Source organism: Ailuropoda melanoleuca, chromosome X, assembly GCF_002007445.2.
Source record: "Ailuropoda melanoleuca isolate Jingjing chromosome X, ASM200744v2, whole genome shotgun sequence".
NCBI classification, from domain to species: domain Eukaryota; kingdom Metazoa; phylum Chordata; class Mammalia; order Carnivora; family Ursidae; genus Ailuropoda; species Ailuropoda melanoleuca.
The window spans coordinates 18,213,198-18,229,213 of NC_048238.1; the positions used below are offsets into that span (position 1 = coordinate 18,213,198).

At 45.6% G+C, this 16,016-nt stretch overlaps 1 long non-coding RNA gene across 1 annotated transcript in view; it reads right to left on the bottom strand.

Annotated features, from left to right (window-relative positions):
• LOC109491232 overlaps positions 1 to 5,248 on the bottom strand; it is a 9,595-nt gene extending 4,347 nt beyond the window's left edge. The window contains exon 1 of the long non-coding RNA XR_002144578.2: positions 5,166 to 5,248. This is a non-coding gene — a long non-coding RNA (uncharacterized LOC109491232). The remainder of the gene's footprint in view (positions 1 to 5,165) is intronic.
• Between the last annotated feature and the right edge of the window lie 10,768 nt (positions 5,249 to 16,016).

Below are 16,016 nucleotides of genomic sequence, written 5' to 3' on the forward strand. Positions count from 1 at the left end.
CCGTAGGAGACGGGTCCCGCGGAAAGGGACGGGGGACGGGAAAGGAAACGATGATTATGGGGGGGGTGGGCTCTGGGCGCGGGAACTATAACTCCCCGAGTCGTGGAGGCTCGGAACACAGCCGTCCAGAAAGGTGGGCTGAAAAGTCGGAACTGTGTGCAGGAATTACGAAGGGGAAGGGTATTTTGCATGCTTAGTACTCTGGGTGTTTCTAACGTGGGGGGGGGAGGGGTACGACTGCCAGCCTTTTTTTCTGGTGGCTTTTAAACCTGTAAGTGCTGCAGACTTGAATCTGCGCTTCCCGTACATCCCACTTGGAGCGTCTCCTCCATGTCTTGCGTTTTCACCGTTTTCCTCGAGTTGGATAGGGCAACCTTTTCTGTTCCTACTTAAAACCTTGACTTTCTCACTTTCTCTTTTTCTCTTCTCCTTTTTTGAAATTCTGAAAACTCATTTTGCATTTTCTCCCCCAAGCTTAAAGGCTCTCCGAAGGCAAAGATTTAATTAAAACAAAAAACACAACTTTGAGGATTTGAAGCAAGACCTAGGTATGCATCTTGTCTTTCTTGATTGGCTCTGCATGGGACTTTGGCCTTAGGTCTCAACCTTTCTATTATCCTCCCCGTCGTTAAAAAATAAAAAAATAAAAAATAAAAAATGGAAGGACGGTGCACACTTCATAGTGTGTAATTTTAAGGGAGTTGTCCTGAAAAACTACAAGGTTCTTAAGTAATGTCAGTGTATTCGGTGGTTGGGAAGTGACTTGAGAAAAAGCATTTTTTAGTTCCTACATTTCTTGGTTGAGGATAGAGAGAAGGGAGAGACTGGGAGAGTCAGGAGATAAAATGGTGATTGGGGCGTGCAGCTAGTGTTTGGTGTGAGATGGCTAAGGTTTTGTTGAGTAATTACCCTGCCAACTTCAGGGATTAGTGGTTAGGGAGGGTTCTTGCATACTGAATTTAGGAAAAACTAGTGGTTCAGGCACCCAGCTGCTAAGAGGTTAGTCTAGGAAGTGTCCCTTGTTGGAAGCATATGTGAACATTGACCTGTACTTACTGAACATGGGTTTTCTAGGCTCTAAGGAGGGTAATCTTAGGATGAGGCTGGAAGATTCTGGCACTTATCTCAGTCTGTGTCGGTGCCTGAAGCCTGAAACAGCTTTCAGCTTAATTCAAGTGTGGTGTGTTGAAATGATGGCTCACAATGGGCTTCTGTGTTCCGCTCTCAAAGTGCGGGGGAACCTTCACTCTATGAAGAAAAAGCAAGAGAACTTTATTTTTTTTTAATTTTTAAAAAAGATTTGATTTATTTATTTGAGAGAGTGCACACAAGCGCAGAGGGAGAACCAGACTCCCCGCTGCAGGGAGCCCGGCTTGGCTGTCTGTCCCAGGACGCTGGGATCAAGATCAGATCCGAAGGCAGACACTTAACCAACTGAGCCACCCAGGTGCCCCTACTTTTTTTTAATTAAGTAATCTCTGTACCCAGCTCGGGGCTTGAACCCACGACCCGGAGATCAAGAGTCACATGCTTTCCAGACTGAGCCAGCCTTGTGCCCCAAGCAAGAGAACTTTATAACACTTGGGACTGACAGTGGCTAGAGGGAGAGGACCGTAGACGCACGGTTTAGAGGGGAGCAGGAGAAACTGGAAGGTTCTAAGCTGGCAAGGCGTGGAAGTGGCATCTAAATAATTTAGTTGGGCAAGGAGAAAATTAAAAAAAATTTCCAGCCAATTATCCTTAATTCTCAGCCTGTTAATCTTTTTTTAAAAACATTTTTTAATGATTTTATTTACTCATTTGAGAGAGAGCGTGAGAGAGAGAGAGATCAGGAGCAGGGGGGAAGGGTAGAGGGAGAAGCAGGCTCCCCGCTGAGCAGGGGGCCCAGTCCAGGACTCGATCCCGGGGCCCCAGGGCCTGGGGATCATGACCTGAGCCGGGATCATGACCTGAGCCAAAGGCAAAGGCTTAACCGACTGAGCCACACAGGTGCCCCGAGAACTCTGATTCTTACTATGTTCCCCCATCGCTTAATTTGGGGGAGACATGTCACCCTTGCTGTCACATGTCTACATCTAATTTTCATTTAGGGGCACTTGGTAAGAAATCTACCACCTGTGTGTGAGGTCTCCAAAAACATTTATTTTAATTGATAATAATGAGTCGAAAGGCATTAGTCTTGGCATAGTGAGTACTGGATGTGACTCAAGGGTGAGTCAAATGCCTGTGGAGCCTGGATTCATGTTCTTTTTCCCATTTGTCAGTAATCCTTCCTAATGCTCCAGTTCCATGATGTGATTTTAATGGAATTAAACTTGAACCACTTAGTTATGTTATTATGCTGCGATTCCATATAACGTAGTTACCAGTGCTCGCCAGCTAGTACCCAGCAGCCACTGGGCCACTAAGGGCAATTATAGGTTGGGCCTGGTGGTGCCCGTTTAGTGTTGTGGCTGATGACATAACTCAGGAAATTTTAATTTTTGCTAAAAAAACAAAACCTCATTTTTGGTCATCTCATAAGTGAAGTGTATTGGATTCTGAGCACTCTTGAATCCAGAAAACATTTTGTCGATTTCTCAGTGGAGGCTAACAAGAATAAACATGTCTCATGTTTGTATGGTTTGCGTATCTCTGGGCTGGTGGAGGACACATGATTTGTTCCTAGTCATATACGCTAGGCAGCAAGCCGGTGGGGAGCCAGAGGGGAGTGTGGTACACACGGCCTCTGCCTGCCCTGTTAGAGCAAACAGTCTCTGGCCACTCAGCCCTCAAAAGGTCTAGCAGTCGTCCTCTCCATGTCTCATTTCTTACCCTGGGCTGGGGGTATCTTCAAAGACTGACCTCCAGTGTCTGTATCTTGGACACAATTCTGGTACATCATAGATGTTTTGGATAAGTGCTGGTTAAAATGGACCTAATTGATGATGTGGTCAAGATGGAAAGCTAGTTCAGGTACCCTCGGGTAAAACGAGGCACACATTTACGGGTCCTGATTGAGGAAACCTGCCTGATGTTGTTACGTTCAGGTTGTGGACCGCTGATCTATAGTTGATGAGGGGAAACAAAGTGATTTGTGTTACTCCAATTCAGAAAGTAGTGTTATAACCAAGATCTTGTTTAATAAATTAATAGAAGGCTGCTTGGGAATTGGGCTTCGCCAGAGAGGTTTAGGATAAGGGGTTCTTATTTTGTTCCTTTGACCCTCATCGAGGAAGACTGTGGAGCTCAGAGTAAGAATTTTACTTTTTTGGCGGGGGGTAGTGCAATGGGGAGGGGAAGAGGGGGGGAGAATTTTAAGCAGTCTCCATGCCCAGCGCGTGAGCCAGAATCGGGGCTCCATCTCACAACCCTGAGATGGTGACTTGAGCCGAAATCGAATCAGATGCTTAACAGACTGAGCCACCCAGGCGCCCCTTGGATTAAGAACTTTAAATGCATAAAGTAATCCAATTACTTTAAAATACAATTTTCAAAATAAAAAAAATCCCAAATATGTAGCATAGTAATATGTGCTTCTTCAGTATCACGTTAAATAACATGATCTAGCATCAGGCCTAGTAACTTCCTTAATTTTGAAGTAGAGCTGAGAAAATCTTATTGCAGCTGTGATGTAAGAAAAAGCTGTGATTTTATTGGTGATGTTAGCTGCCATAGTTGAGGTGTGGTTTTACAAGCATAACTGAAGAAAATGCTAAATATCAATTAGTGAAAATAAGAATGTGTATTTTTTTCCCCATCTGAGTTCACAGACCCCCCTGAATTGTATCCACTGGCCCCTGGGGAGTCCATGGACCCCCTGGTTCAGACCCCCTATGTGGAGAGGGAAGGGAGAGTGCCTTTTCTGTATATTGTTTCTTTTAGGCCGAGTAGGTTTCCACTCAAGGCCAGAGCTGTAAGTAAATGTCCCTGGTTCCTCTTCAAGACAGACATCTCTTTGAAAACATAAAAGCCGGTATTTATTAGTTGCCTCCTGGGCTAGGCATTGCCCTAAGCGCATTACACGTTATTTTACGTAATCCTCACAACAACCCCCTGGTAGGTCCTGTTATCCCCATTTTAAAGATGAATAAATAGGCCCATTGAAGCTTTTCACCTTATAAATGGGGTAGCTGGGATTCAAAGCTTTGTCTGTTTGATTGCAAGGCCTTTGTTAATTCCACGACTGCGAAGCCTCTTAGTTTAAGGCAGTGATTCTCAAAGACCCTGCCTCCCTTCCTCCCCTTTCCTGGGGACATTTGGCAGTATCTGGGGACATTTTTGGTGATCATAAGTGGGGAGGTGCTACTAGCATTTTGTAGGTCAGGGGTACTTGCTCCACACCCTCCATTGCACAGGACAGCCCCCCACAGTGTTGACACCTCAAGATGTCAGTAGTGCTGGGGCAGAGCATCCCCGACTAAGTTCTAGCTAAGCCGATGCTGTAATGCAGATGGCAGATCATCAGCAGAATTTCCGTAGTTCTTTTTGGGTCTCCATTATGCATAAATCAATAGTCATAGAGGGAGGGTGGGCCTTAAACTTCCTCCAAGGTTTACCCTGGGAGCAGAGGGCTGGGCCAGCACTTCGTATACTGCTGAGCCTGTGGCTTCTGGTGACCCTCCCTCCCTGATTCCCTGAGCCATTCTCCCATCCTCAGAGCTCCCACTCTTTCTGTGTATTTGTTGAGCTGCTTTCTGGTAGAAGCATATTGTCTTTGTGCGATTCGTAGCTATAAGCACAAAACCTAAAAAACCCAGTTTTGATCGCATCTAGTGTTTTGTTCAAGAGGAGAAAAAGCTTTCCCCTTTGTCTCAGCATTATCATCCCTTGTCGTAACACTTTATCTACCATTGTGATAACAACACCCCCCCGCCCTACAAACCCGCTCTAACAATGAAGCCTTAAGGGGTCTGATGCCTGGGAAGGGGGAAATACTTGATTGGGTCCTTTTCTAGATAGACTGAATTACAGTCTGGGCTGGGGGGAGTTTCTGGAATTTGCATTTTTAACCAGCTTCCTCCCAGTAATTCTGATGCTAATTAAGTATGAGAATCAGTATAGTAGGATCCTCATTAAAAACAAAAAAACCTTGTATCAGGAACGTGGGGCGTCCCCCTACCCCAGGCAGCCAGTCCTTAAGTCCTGCGGACTGTGCCTGCTACGCTTTCAGATTCCTTGCTCACCTTTCTCGTGGCCGCGCTTCTTGGGTACAGTCTTCCAGTGTTGTCTCCATTTTGGGGAAGGGCTCGATCACCACAAACTCAACAGATTCCTGTCCCTTTCCTCATTTAAAAAGCCTCCTGTGTGTCCTCATCACCATGTGACTAAAGTCGAAACTTCTAGTCAGCCCTTCCAGGGGGCCGTTTCTGCCCAGCTGTCCCTCCCCCAGCACACATTTGACTCTCACACTCCCTGTGCTTCCAAGTAGCTGGGAGGCACCCAGACTCAGAACTTAACAGCTCTGGGGAAGGCATTTTTCGTCCTTCAGGTAGTCTCTCTTACTTGAATGCTGTTTGCAAATGTTTTACGGACTGTTTGGTGGACGTCTCAATGGAATCTCCTTCATTTGGCACACTCGTTTGCTTTGTTTTTTGTTTTTTTGTTTTTTTTAATTCTCTTTCCCCCGACTCTGCAAAAGATTCTTAATTGCACTAATCAAGCTGTATTTTACTCCAGGCTGAGTAATTGCACATTGCTGGGAATTAGTTTTGTGAGCTTGCCATTAAAAAATTGTATAAACCATAATGAATCTTTTTAGAGTGTAGTTCCAAAGTTACACCCATTTCTTTAAACCTGTAGAGGTAGCGTATGGTAAAATGAGTTTGTGCTTTATCTCAAGAAGCCTCATCTAGTTATTTGGTCGTTCTCTGTCGTTATTTTAAGTGCTGTGGAAGGGATAACAGCTGTTTAAGAAATTGACTCCATCATCCAGGCATTAGGAACAGTCTCTACTCCAGCTAATGAGAGGTGCATTTTCAAGTAATCTGAAGCCCTGCATGTGACATTTCTTCAGGATAGCATTTGCCGGCTTCACAACCAGCTAGTAGACACTTTGCTGTGTGTGTGTGTGTGTGTGTGTGTGTGTGAGAGAGAGAGAGAGAGAGAGTGAGAGTGTGTGTGTGAGGGGAAAAGGTGCTTTTACGTTGGTTAAAATAAGACAAGATAGAAAATGTATGTATCATGTGTGGCAACAATTTAATATTTTTAACAAACAGCAAACCAGAAGGTCTTATGAATAGAAACTGGTGTACCCTTAAAAACAAAATCTTACGATTAGGTAATGTAAGAAAGAAAAACATAAAGTGGCAATAGAGGTATACGTAAAGGTGTTCAACCTAACAAGGAGAGAAGCAAATAAAAATAGAATGTTCCTAACTTCTCAGATTGGAAACTGAAAAAATATTTAAGATGTTAACCGGTATTTAGAGCGTGAGGAAGTCATCTACACATAATGGAAGGTTTTGCAGTGGAGGAGTTACCAGTTTGGAAATCTTCCTTGCATCTGATCTGTGTCATGAGAATGGGCTGTATCTGAATGACCGCTCAGGCCTTTGTTACCTTGTTGGGAGACAACTGAAGTGCCAGGGGCTTGGAGCTTGGACAAGTTAGAGCTGTTGGTGTCACACTTGGGACCCCGGTAAGATTCCAGAATGACAGCTTTATAATTTGAATTGAGATGGTGACCCGATGCGGTCGGTCGTACTAATCCTTGGCAGATAAGGATCAGTTAGAAAGTTACTGGAATGTGGTTGGGCATCTGTTTAAAAGCGTGTTCAGGAAAGCTGGTAGTGAGTCGAGTTTCCCTTGTCCCGCACACTGCACGCGTTTTCCTCCGGCGGTTGTAACCCAGGCCTGCTGCCGCGTGCTGCTGCGCCAGCCACCATTTCATGGGAGTTTACTTCCAGGCTCAGTTCTTTTGAAGAGTCGGGAAACCTCCTCAATTGAATCTTTAAACCAAGTATGTAAACCGTTGCACAAATGCTCTTTGAAACCCTTACAACTAGGCACTTATCCAGACCCCAGGAAAAACAACTCTGGGGCCCTTCTAAGTTGTGGTGGGCCTGGATTTCATTAAACTGATACTGTCATCTGTGTTCCGGAAGGAGCCACTGAGCTAGTGGCCGTACTTGGGATCGGATGCGTTTCTGTGCTAAGCAGCAAACCCAAAAGGAGCTGCTAAGTACCAGCAGCATCTTTTAGATGACCCTCCGGGTAGTTTCACATGCGCCTTAATTTCTACCTCTGCATGAAGGCGCTAATGATACCAAAATCCCACACACTGTGTTATTGGGTGGGATGTCCAATAAAATGTTTGGAAGAGTGTCAAATGATACATAAAACACTTAACACTAATTGCAATACTTAGGGCTGAGTACTTTGAGATTGTGCCAGTGGATAAAGATGCTCAGTTATAAAGAGGGGTGAATTTCATTTACTGAAAGGTAAGGAAAGTTCTGCTGGCCAAAGAAGAGGCAGAAAATAATGCATTGGCATGTGATTTAAAGGTTGGTCTTTATTTAAAGAAGCTCTTTAAATGAAAGCAGATTTTTTTTTAAAAGATTTTATTTATGTATTTGACAGAGAGAGAGCACAAGCAGGGAAACAGCAGAGGGAGAAGCAGGGAGCCTGACTTGGGACTCAGTCCCAGGACCCTGGGATCATGACCTGAGCTGAAGGCAGAGGCTTAGGCAGAGGCTTAACTGACTGAGCCACCCAGGCGCCCCTATTGCTGAATTCTTACTTGTTAAGGATTTGCAAAGGATTTTTGTGTTTATATATTATGAGGGATACTGGTCTGTAGGTTTCTCTTTGTGGACTGTCTTTTTCTGGTTTTGGTATTAGGACAATGGTTTCATAAAATGAATCAGGCATTCCTTTTCTGTTTTCTGCAACAGATTTTGTATAGAATTGGTGTTATTCTTTAAATGTTTGATAGAACTTTCCAGTGAAACCCATCTGGACCTCAAGATTTCTATTTTGGGAGTTTTTAAATTACAAATTCAATTTCTTTGATAGTTATAGGGCTATTCAGATTACTTCATATTGGTGAATTGTGGTAGTTTGTGTTTTTTGAGGAATTGGCCCATTTTCTTTTAAGTGGCTAACTTTATGTGTGGAGTTGTTTATAGGATTTCTTTATTATCCTTTTGGTGTCTACAGGGGTCCTAGTTATACAGGTTATTAGCTGTTATTCCCCACGCCCCCCCCCGCATTTAATAAATTGCTAACTTGCATGGAGGAAGTATTCCTCAGATTATTCTAGTCCCAAATGCTAAGAATGTCACTTCTGGAAATTCAGGTTGTAGAATTACAGCTGAGTGTCCCTATGCCTGTTGGTTAGGAATTTAGAGCTGGAAAAGACCTTAGACCAGGGGTCAACAAACTTGGGCCCTTGGGCCACATCCTGTTCTTCTGGCCTCCTTTGTATGGCCTCCTGGTGGCTGACAGAGCCATGATTTGGCCTGCAAGTCCTGAAATCTTTACTGTGTGGCCCTTTAAGGAACAAGTTTGTCCACCCATGCCTTCAGACCATCTAAGTCCAGTGGCTTGCCTTAAGAACCATCTGGAAAAATATTCAGGTACAGATTCCCAGGCCCCCACATGGGCTTTTTCTCATCTGGAATCCATTATAGTATACACTCCTCCCTCTGTACGGGGAGTTTTGACTTGTGTCCTTTGACTTTCATCTCTGTGGCACTTAACTTTCCAGTACTTCCTGGGTGCTGAGTAATCTCCTTGGAGGTTCATTCTGAAGCGCACAGTCCTGAATGTTGACTTAGCTGAGTCTGCCTTGGCCAAAGCTGGAAGAAGAGGTGCCAGAGTTCTGATAAAAATGTGGTTTTTGACGACACAAAGTCCAAACTGCTTTATCTCTGGAAATACTGTTTCATTGTTGATTTGGCGTGGAAGCTTGGTACAAACCCTAGAATTGTTTGCAGAAACACAAATGGTTACTAGATCTGACCCTGTAAGGCATTCTGCCCACCTAAAGTCAGTGGGAAGAGAGCTGGATGTTCATGATACTGGTTAAGTGCTCCTGGACAATACAAGTGGGGATCCCACAGTTTCTACTTTGGGAAAGAAAGCTGCTTTTTTTCTGCATGGAGCTGAAGGAAACCATTGCCATCTGACCTTGGGCAGCCTGTAACCTCTTTTCATCCCACTGCTTTGTGAGATGAAGGGGAGGTGGCAGTTGGCAGCTGGGGTGATTTTCACTCCTCCCAGTGGACTGTGGATGGCGGTTGTGAACTAAACGTCTGAGGGCTGGTTATTTTTCCTGGTCCAGTTGTCTTAGGTCTTCTCCTGTCCTCTAACCTCAGACCCTACCAGTCCCCTCTTACGACCTTGCTCATCCCTTTTTTGCTGCTTCCAGGTCTGGTTTCACCTCATTTCTTGGACTTCTTCCTATTGGGTTGAGTACAATGCCCAGAGAGGGCTTTCTGTGGTCCTGGCCTCTTCAGTGTCCTCTGCCTTGGTGGTCTTCTGCTCTCCTCCACAGCTGTAGCCCAAGTTTCCTCCTTCCTCTTCTGGAAACGTGGATCTTGAACACGTGGAGTCGAGGCATGCCTTATGTTGCTCAAATGATGCCTTCTGGGAGGGTTCAGGTGGCCAGATGTCCAGCATCTCATGGCCACAATTCGTTATCCTCTCCCCAAGTGAAAGCCAGGCTTTTGCATTATCTCCCCTTTCTGTGCCTTTCTTTATAACTCTTGGTTAGCCTCCCATGTGGACTAGGTCAGAACGTGGGGACTGCATAGCTTGAGCACTCCACGGAGGTGCCTCCCTCTCTGCTGACTGAGGCTTGTGGGTTGTGGCTGCTTTGAAGACTCCTAGTCTTGTGGGGGAAATGGGTTTACCAGGAAGAAGAGGGTACAGCATTGCATTACTGTTTGGGTTCCAGACTAAAGAGGGGTTAGGATTGTGTCTCATAAATTCTACTTTTATGAGCCCTTCTTTAATGTCATAAGGAGATTGGCTCATGGAGAGACCTAGATGGTTATATTAAAGTAGAGTGAGGCTCCTGCCCCTTTCCAGTAGGTGTTGGGGGTGACGGGAAATGCCTTTCTAACTGTTCTCTTGCAGTGGGAAAGGGAAGGCAGGCCAGTGAAATAATTAGCAACACATTTACAGTATGGCAAGGGTACTGTAATGTGAGTTTTAAGAAATAGTCCCTGTGGCTGGTACTGTAAACAGTCCCATGTGGTTTTCTTTAATGCACACTTGCATGAAAAGAGCTTGGGTGTTATTTCTGTTTTGTGTTGTATGGCTGTCAATCCAATGTCAGTAGGTCTTTTTCGTTCTTTCTGTAGCTGATTTTTCCTGGCTTGGTAGTTCTTCTGTACGAACATCAGAAAGTGCTCTGGGGGCGCCTGCGTGGCTCAGTTGGTTAAGTGTCCGACTCTTGATTTCAGCTTGGGTCTGATTTCTCCGGGTTGTGAGATCGAGCCCTGTATCTGGCTCTGCACTCAGCAGGGAGTCGGCTTGGGATTCTCTCTCTCCCTCTGCCTCTGACCCTCTCCTCGCTGTCATGCACACCGCGCTCGCGTGCGCGCGGTTCTCACTCTTTCTCAAAGGGAGAAAAAAAGAGAAACTGTGCTCTGAAAACAAGCCCTCCAAATTGTCATATGTCCCTTTCTGTTTTGTGGCTCCACCTCATTGGTGTGATTTTTAAATTTAAAGGAATCTTTTTTTATTGAAATACATAACGGACATAAAGCATTACATTTAGGTGTACAACATAATGATTTGATATTTGTATATCTTGTGAAATGATCATCACAGGAAGTCTAGTTAAGATCTGTCACCACGCATAGTTAAATAATTATTTTCTTTGTGATAAGAACATAAGATCCACTCTCCGGGCAACTTGCAAGTATATGCTACCCAGTTATTAACTGTACTGGCCACACTGTACATTGCCACTGTGATTGAGCTGAGGCACTGAGCCTGGCTGCAGGGGTGCATTTGTGGCATGAAAGCCATGTCCAGTGCCTGGGACAGTGCCTGCACACAGCAGCTATTCGAACACCTGTTACTCCGTGACAGGTGGGGGGGGATGATGGCTAGAGGAGACTGCCCCTCCCAGCCCCTTTAAGCTGGTGCCCAGGGCCTGGCTTATGGTTGCTTGAAGGGGAGCAGCCCACTTCCGGAACTTTCTGTTGCCTTCATTACCTCACAGTAACTGAGAATCTAAAAGTGCAGCTTATATGCTTGGATTTTGGGGGACAGATTTATTGAGATGACTCCTGTGCCACACCGTTCCCCCATTTTAAGTATACAGTCAAATAATTTTCAGTACATTCAGAGTTGGGCGACCATCACCACAATTTTAGTACATTTTCATCACCCTGGAAAGAAACCTATACCCCTTAGCCATCATCCCCATTCCTCGTAGCCTCCCGTTCCTCCCAGTCCCTGGCATGCACTAATTTGCTTTTTATGTCTAGTGATTTGCCCTTTCTGGCTCTGTCATATAAATGGAATCCTACAACATGTGATCCTTTGTGACTGGCTTCTTTCACTTAGCATCATGCCATCCATGTGGTAGCATATATCAGTACTGCATTCCTTTTGTGGCTGAATAAATAGTCCATGGTATGGATAGACCATAGTTTGCTTCTCCAGTTATAGCTTGATGGACAATTTGGGTTTCCACATTTTGATTATTGTGAAACCTGCTGCTCTGAACGTTGCTGTTGTCTTGGGTGTTGTGTGATGAGATTAATCATCTTGCAGCTGTTGTAAAAAGAACTGGATGTGGGAATTGAAGACAAAGCTGTCCTAGTAAGATAGCCCAAGGAACCACCTGCTTGACCTTCGCTTTAATCTCTGGGAGTTTATTAGCTTTCTGAATGCCTGAGATGTCTCCCAATACACAGACCCTTTGTTAAAATTTAAAAGTAAAAAAATTTTAACCTAATTTTAAGTGTTAAGCTTTAATTGTGAAATATGAAGGCTTTCTCTGTATATCACTTGATCCCGGTAATCTGGATTTGCTGTCTATCAACACTGATGTTTTTGATAACACCTAGCATATCCCAAGTGAGTTCAAAAGATGTTCACACACCTTTAGGCACTTGTGAGCACCCGTGTGGGTGAGAGGGAGCCCATGAGGAATGCTGTGCTATTTTGTTTTTCTCANTGCCACCCAGGCGCCCCGTGTTAAGCTCTTTAATTGTGAAATATGAAGGCTTTCTCTGTATATCACTTGATCCCGGTAATCTGGATTTGCTGTCTATCAACACTGATGTTTTTGATAACACCTAGCATATCCCAAGTGAGTTCAAAAGATGTTCACACACCTTTAGGCACTTGTGAGCACCCGTGTGGGTGAGAGGGAGCCCATGAGGAATGCTGTGCTATTTTGTTTTTCTCAGGGCAGTTATTGCCGAAGGTGGTGGTAACTCTGGAATAACTCTGGAATTTTTTTTTTTTTAAGATTTTATGTATTTGTCAGAGAGAGAGCTCACACACAAGAAGGGGGAGCAGCAGGCAGAGGGAGAAGCAGGCTCCCTGCTGAGCAAGGAGCCTGCTGTGGGACTCGATTCCAGGACCCTGGGATCATGGCCCGAGCTGAAGGCAGACACTTAACCGACTGAGCCACCCAGGCATCCCTGGAATAGATTTTTTAAAAACTTGATATAATTTATGTCGAGGAAATTTTGTGTACAGTTCTGAGTTTCGACCAATGCATACAGTCATGTATGTAACCACCACCACTGTCAAGATTAGGACATCTGAGTGGGTGTTTAGAGCAGGTGCTTGAATGGCTTCAAACTGTGTTGGAGTCCAGTTTCCCTTTCTTCCTCTTTAGATTTAGGAGCCTATCAGGGTAACCCCAAAGCTGGTTTATGTGTGAAGGGAAACCACACAACCCAAACCTGCCTCTTCGCTTCTCTGACACCAGAGTGTCTCGGGTTTGGGGGAAGGATGCCTGCGTTGATGCTTCCCCTTGCTGTGAGCTGCTGCTGTATGTGTTGCCACTCCCCATTAGGGCAGTCCTGCTCTCAGGAAGGAGGAGGGGGTGTGGGGGTGGCCCCTGACCTGGAGGGAAAGGGGGAGGGGGAGGCTGACCCAGCAGGATCAGAGGATCAAGGAGAGCTAAGGGCACCGGGGTCTGTGGAGGAGGGGCGAGCTGGAAGGAGGCCAGGCGTTGGGCTCCACCACTTGGGAAAGGTGCAATGACTGGAATGATCAACCCCTTGGCCGTGGACTAGCTTGAGCCATCGTGGGGGAGAACTGGGAAGCAAAGTAACGGGACAGGGGCTTGGTGGGGAGGTGTGGCATTTCCAGTCCTCATAATTAAAGATATGCTTGGCAAGGATAGAAATTTGTCTCCTGGGGCGCCTGGGTGACACAGCGGTTGAGCGTCTGCCTTCGGCTCAGGGCGTGATCCCAGCGTTATGGGATCGAGCCCCACATCAGGCTCCTCTGCTATGTGCCTGCTTCTTCCTCTCCCACTCCCCCTGTTTGTGTTCCCTCTCTCGCTGGCTGTCTCTATCTCTGTCAAATAAATAAATAAAATCTTTAAAAAAAAAAAAGAAATTTGTCTCCTAATTTCACGAGCCAGATGCTGCTAGAATGTGAGTGACTCGCGGGTTCCAGCCCCCTGACTTTGCAGAGGAGGCCAGCGTGGCTCTGGCCCGAGGCAGGCAGATGATGGTCCTATGATGGTCCTGCACAAGGGGCGGCTGCCACACACTCTGTCCTGAGTTTTCTTTACTCAAGTGTTTGAAGTTGAAAAGAACTCCAAGATGCAAGTTGAGGTCCACAGGTTTTTTCTGGGTGTAAGAGTTGCTTATTCCCTCAGGGCAGCTGCTATTGGAATTCACCTTGTTAAGGAGGTTACAGGATCTTAGCCATTACTAAAAATAGAAGAAAGAAGTGGGAATGGGTCTAACTGAAGTATGTTTTCCCCCTTTTTGCCAGGGTGCTGGGTGTCTTAAGTGTTTATTCAGCATGAGTCCCTCGACTTCTTGGGCTAGTCAGCCTGGGTGAGGGCAGCTGCTCTACTGCCCTTACACTTGGGGCTGTCCGCCTTATGGAGCGCCAGTTACATGGCGGCACCAGGTCACGAGGGATGGAGGGAAGGAACACTGGTGCCAGGTTCCCAGTGGGAACCCTGCAAAGTGGTGTCCCCATCTCACGGTTGAGGAAGTGATGCCTGTTGTGGGGGTGCCTGGCCAGTGAGTTTGGAGGGACAGAGAGGCTGTGGTGGGTGATTTGTGCGAGAAGCTTCAAGGGGAGCATCATGGGGGATTTTAAGTGGCAGGGGTATTAACATCTAGGGGAGGGAGTAGAGAAGTCCAAGTCTGATTTCACACTTGACTGGGCCAGTGTGGTGAGCAGTTAGGCAGGAGGCAGGTTCCATTTGGGTATATGGATTTGGGATTCAGCCATCTGGATGGAGCTGCCAGAGTCAGAGTCAGAGCTCTCCAGGAGCGGCCTATAAATAGATCTCGGGGAGAAAATGAGGCAGGGAGATGAAACTTGGGCCTTCATCCCAGCCCCTCCCCTTTCATCCTCAATTCCTTTCTTTTGGTAGTGGTGTATTTAATTTGGACCAGACCTCCAAGTTGATTCTTTTTAAGTTACTGTTGAATAAACACAAAGTGCGTGGTGGTCTGGAAACGGGGACATTGAGTTGTCTAGTGGACAAAGGACACATTTTGCCCTGGGACAGGTCACTGTGTTGCTGAGCACTTGGAAGGCTGAGTCATAGAGGAGTTGCACATCATTCTTGCCTGGCCAGACTTTTCTAAGAACTTCTGCCAAATATTTTGTTAGCCTAGTTTGGAGTACCATGCATACTTGAAAGCCATGTGATTATATCTCTTTCAGCCTTTGAATTCACTTTCAAATTTTCTGATTTGTAGCCACTTAGGACATTGCAGTCTTGTGTTCCCACATTTGGGTATGCTCTGACCTCAGGCTTATTTTCACTCCTTGGGAGCATCTAGTAGTTTTCAAGGGATTGTATAGCCCACCCCACTTCTGCCCCTGGGCAGTGGGAGTGTGGGGTCTTTTTTTTTCTTTAAACAAAGTTGGGGACTACCCACATGTCGTGTGTATGACTGGGATTGCCAAAGTCCTGTGAGGGACACCACAGTCCTTCACATCATATGTTGTCAGCCCCAGTTGAAGAACCCTGATACAACCAAGTACATTTTGTTTAGTCATGTTATATGTTTTTTACTACAGAGGCATGAAGGTTGAAATTAGGTAACTGCAAAGCATTTTCTGGGGCATGTCCTAGGCTACCTATTAGTAAGAGGCTACCTGTTAGTAAGGAGTTCAGGCTTTTTTCAGACCTTTTTCAACATTTTCTATAACCTTTTGGTGACTCAACTGTAATTAGTTTGGAAATAGTGGGGATTTCTTGTTCTTTTTCATACCTAGTGGTTTTGCTCAGTGGTTCTCAACCATGGCTGTGCATTGGAATTTCCCAGGGAGCTCTGAAAAATACTGATGCCTGGTTCTCACCCGCAGATTTTTATTTAATTGGTCTAGGATGTGACATACCAGTTTTAAAAACTCCCCAGGTAATTCCAGTGCACTGCTAGGATTGAAAACCACTGGTTTAGATATTCTAGAAACTCTGCAAAGATATGGCAATGTGGATGATTAATTTAGCCAACTGAAATAAATTTTCTTTTACCCCCAGAACATTTATTGAGCCTCTGAGATCAAGATGACCAAGTGAGCCTCATCGTTGAACCTAGTGGAGCTCATGTCTTTGCCTTTGTTTTCATTTTCAAACCTTGGTTCTGGAAAAGAGTTGCTGGGAAGTTGTTTGAGCTCTTGAGCCCCTTTCTGGAGTCTTCTCCAAGGGCTGGGAGCAGTGTGGAGGGCGAGAAGGAGAAGACAAGAGGAAAGTGCAGAAGGGCACGGTCCGTGTATCCCCCGCAGGGCCGGCACATTCAGTGCCCACAAGGGACCAGGCGGTGGTTACAGCCAGAAATAACGTTCAGACCTGGCATCTTCTTCTGAACTGAGGGGCAAGCCCATAGTATAGAAATAAGTAACACTCTCCA